The sequence below is a fragment of the Penaeus monodon genome, chromosome 40 (assembly GCF_015228065.2).
Source record: "Penaeus monodon isolate SGIC_2016 chromosome 40, NSTDA_Pmon_1, whole genome shotgun sequence".
In the NCBI taxonomy this organism is placed as follows: Eukaryota; Metazoa; Arthropoda; class Malacostraca; order Decapoda; family Penaeidae; genus Penaeus; species Penaeus monodon.
The window spans coordinates 16,351,354-16,356,353 of NC_051425.1; positions in this window are offsets into that span (position 1 = coordinate 16,351,354).

Genomic DNA, 5,000 nt, shown 5'->3' on the forward strand with positions numbered 1-5,000 from the left:
AAACAAGACTTAAATAAACAAGGGAAGAGTATAATGAGGTAATGTAGTGCTTTTGCTATACACTCAAGGAGCCTGCTGCAGAAGTTGTGAGCATTTTTCTGTTAGTGTTCCATTTGCCTCAAACTTCAATCACCCTAGGTCGCTGGTAGTGACCCGGTGTTTCATTTTAATTAGCAGATCTAAAGAAAAGAAAAGAAATAATAATAATAATAATAATAATAATAATAATAATAATAATAATAATGATAATAATAATAATAATAATAATTAATAATAATAATAATAATAATAATAATGATGATGATAGCAATAATAACAATGATAATAATAATAATTATAATTATTATTATTGTTATTATTACTATTATTATTATTATTATTATTTACAATATTTATTCGTAACTGATCTGAAGTCATCAGTCTCGAGCAATATGAAATGGCGGGGGTAATTATCCTATCCATTAAGCTGTAATTCATTATTTTTTATAGACAATTAAGTAGGAAGAGGGTGATGGTAATGAGGAACAGACAGACAGACAGAAACACAATACAGAGAGAAGAAACGAATGAAAAAGAGAGAGGGGGAGGAAGAAAACATACACACACACACTGGCAGACACAGGAAAAATAAACAAATATATATCAAGAGAAAAAATTATATTACCAAAACCAGACACGTTCTATAGTGTTATAGTCATGACCACAACACTATATACACACACATGCATGCATATATATATACGCACACACACACACACGCAAATATATAGATAGATAGATGTGTCTGTGAATGTGTGTGTGCACGCCTGTGCGTATGGCGTGTATAAAACAGTGAAAAACTACGGCCAAAACAGATATATCGACCAAGTGCGAGAAGCAAAGCAAAGGCAAGGTTCTCGAAGATAATTAGACGTCAAAGATGCGATGGTATTCAATTTGCTGTCAGGGGAAAGAAAAGGAGAATGAGAGGTGGTGGGAGAGGGGAGAGGTGGTAAAGAGGGAAGAGGGGTAGGGGAAGAAGGCAGGGGAGGGAAGGAAGGGGAGAGGGAAGAAGAAAGATGGTAGCGAGGGAAGGTATAAGAGAGAGAGAGAGAGAAAGAGAAAGAGAGAGAGAGAAAGACAGAGACAGAGACAGAGAGAGACAGAGAGAGAGAGACAGACAGACAGACAGACAGACAGATATAGACAGATAAAGAAAGATTATACATGCGAGAGCATGCAGAAATAGATACATAAAGGGCCAGACAGAGAGACAAACAAACAGACGGACAACCACACACCCCAAAAAAACTAATTAGAGAAAGAACAGCAAATGAGAGAGAGAAAAAAAAAAGAGAGAGAGAGAGAGGACGAATCCAAACACGCCACCTTTTCCTAAACCCTCAATAAATTCCTACAAACAAAGGGAATTCCAAAAGTACAAGCGAATGGACCACCGACGCACCAACGTGGGTTTCGAGCCGGAGAGAGGAGGACGAGAGCCCATACACGTTAAAGCTGTGTGTTTAGAGCAAGGAGAGGATATAAATATGTATATGCTGTATGTATGCGTCACTATGGAACTTGTGGTTCTTAGCTGATGTGTATGAATGTAAGTTAAGGTGCGTGAGACTTTGGAAGACGTGTTTGTGGTGAGATATTCTTTGTCTCCGTTTTTTTCTTTCTTTCTTCCTTCCTTCTTCTTTCTCTGTATCTCTCTTGAGTTCTCTCTCTCTCTTTCTCTTACCTTTTTTCTCTCTTTTACTCTCTTTATCTCTCTCTCTCTCTCTCTCTCTTTCTTTCTTTCTCTCTCTCTCTCTCTCTCTCTCTCTCTCTCTCTCTCTCTCTCTCTCTCTCTCTCTCTCTCTCTCTCTCTCTCTCTCTCTCTCTCTCTCTCTCTCTCTCTCTCTCTCTCTCTCTCATGCAGTTTCCGCCACGGTTCAGTGGGTCCAGCAGCGCCACGCAATGCAACGCCACAGCCCTTCCAAATCTGTGATATGGCGGAGCTGAGTACCTTCGTTTCTCTTGGAATGAATGTCGTGATATACAACCATTCTGGCCACGAAGCATGGGGTACAGAGGCATATGTGACGATTTTCTCTTATTTGAGTTTTTGTTATATAGAAAATATGCTTTATATTCAAGGCGTAATAGTTTAATATAATGTTATGACCATAATATCAAATACACTAAGGCTCGTCCTAACAAAGGTGCACCAGGGAGAGCGTTATGTACCTAATACACACGGGAAAAATAACCTCTACGGCTCATGTAAACATGTGTGGATTCTGTGACCGCGAGAACAAGGCTTAAAAACAGGCCATTCTGGTAGGTCGATGAAACGGGTGATGTGAAACGACGTGTGAGCTCTTCAGTGTGAAATGAACAACGAACACGTGTACACTTCATCTCCGTTTGCTGTCTAATAGATTTCTGTGTCTTTCGAGTCACCGAAGTATAGGGTTAATTCATTTCATAAATTGTTAATATGATTATTATTTTTTTTTTTTTTTTTTTTTTTTTTTTGGGGGGGGGAGATTTACTCGTACTTTCTGTTATTTGTACTAGGATAAAACACTTATATTTTATGATGATTTGTCAAGTATATCAAAGCTTCCCCCACGCATACGCAGTCAACAGCAGTAATCTGTTAATAAGCGAAAAGAAAATATCATTTCTATACCCACCAGTAAATGCACTGTGGCGGCAGAAACTTTTTATAAACAATTTAGATGAATCAAATAGTTTTCAGATAGTTTTCCAGGGCGATTATAAAAGCCGTCTACTATGCTGTTACACAAGCCTACAAAGATATCTGGGGGGGGAAAAAATAAATTGGAGTACTCACAAAGCTGATCTCTTTCGCTCTGGATATTCCTATTATCATTCTCATCAAAAACATCTCTTCTTCACTTTAAAATCATTATTTCCCGCGAAAAAAAAACGAAACTGACAACAGCAACGCATAAATAGAGTAAACACACAACAGGACATGTCACTCCCTCCCATTGCTTTTACTGTTATATATTCCACGCCGTTTCTCTTTTGTTTTCCGGCTGCATTCAGACCAAACACAGTGAACACTTTTAGGATCTGTGGGACAACCGGGGTGAAAGGGCCTGGGTTGACTTTGTTGTTGAATGTCAAAGGAAACGGGAGGAAGTTAATCCATTTAAAAAGAAAGATAAAAAAAAAAAACGTGCTGTCGTGTGTGTGTGTGTAAACAACGTTATTTCAGTTTTTTTTGTCTTATTTTCTTTTTTTTGGGGGGAAGGTTGTAGATGGATTAGGAATTTTTGAGTGCGGGTTGTTTAACCATGTTATATATTTAAAGACTGTATTACAGAAACGCAGGGATACTATGCAGTATATAAAGAACTTTAAAGTTTGTGAAGTTGCTTCTAAGCGTATGGACTATTTCATTGTGTGGGGTCGATAGGCTTAACAGTTTCTATTTTAATCTAAAAACATCAGGGAAATGAAAATAAAATCTATTCAAAACGTTACATATAATATTTTTCCATCTCGGGTAAGGAAAATAAATTGGAATTTCTCTACTGATAACGAAAAACATATGAAGAAAAAAAAAAGTATTTCGAGCACAATATCGGGTGATTTCACATACGTTATCAAAAAAAAAAAAAAAAAAAAAAAAAAAAAAGATATCAAAGTCACTTTTCAGTTTTCGTGGCTACGAGAGCTGATGGCATCAAAGGCGTTTGAGATATTGATCGAGTTGGTTTTATACAGTATATAAAAATCGCATATTTTTTTTCCCCCCCTTTTTTTTTTTTTTTTGGTAAAGGGAGGGTGAGGTAAGAAATTTATATGGTATATCGGAAGCGTTCAGAAATGAACATTGTATATCAGGGTGCGGGGTGAGTATTTTTTATATATTATTTTAAAAACGTTAGAGATATTAAATATACTTTTCACTCGTAAAGTGCGGGACTGGAGATAGATAAACCTTTGATATCAAAACCGTATATCGGAAATTGGAATCGTGGACTTTTATATATCATATTTGAAGACGTTAAAAATATTAGAATTACTTTTTACTTTTTTTCGGAATAAGCCTTTTTTCTTTCTTTTCTTTTTTTTTGTATGCGTATGTGTTTATCAGCAACGCAGAAAATATTCGTTTTTTTCAGGATGTGGTACGCGAGGTTTTCAACCAGTATTTTAACAACTGTAAAAATATGAAAGTCGTTTTTTTCAGCTGGGAGTATTATAAAAGCATTCGGATTATATTAACACCGTTACATATGTTACCTTTACAGGGTATACTAATAACACAAATATAATAATACTTCGAGACAAGAGATAGTTTCATATAATATATCAAATACCTAAGAGATATAACAATGCTCTCTTTTTTCTTCTTCTTTTTCTTCTTCTTCTTTTTGTATGTAAAAGACGTCATGAATATCAAAGTCGTATAAAAAAAAAAAGTCTGGTATTGTAGCGAAGGGGTCAGGAGGGTTTCAAAGTATACCAATAACATGAACATTAACAAATATTTTCAAGTTTTCAGTTTGTGTGGGTGAGGGGAGGGGGTTTCTAGATACATTATTTGTAGCATTTTAATAACGTTAGAAACATATCAATATTGTAATTTAGGACGTACGATGTGGAGGTTTTGTATAGCATATTAATAACTCTAGAGATATTAAAGTTACTTTTATCTTTTTTTTTCTCTTTTTTTTTTTTGGGGGGGGAGCCGCGGAGCTGGGGAAAAAAGTTAGATATTAAAACTGTATTTCAGGAAGTGGGATTTAAGTTTTACAAAAATTTATTAGTAGTGTTAAGAGATACTGAAATCGCATTCCCTTTTTAATGATTTTGGGAGGAACAGTGGGAGAGAGAGGGAATAGGAAAAAGAAGGGAAGAAAGGAAGGAAGGGGAGAGGGGGGGGGGACGGAGGAAGCGAGGGAAGGAGGGAGAGAGGGAAGAAAAGGGAAAATGAGGTTTCGAAGGAGGAAAGGAGGGAGGAAGAAAAGAAAAGAAGGGAGAGGGCAGGA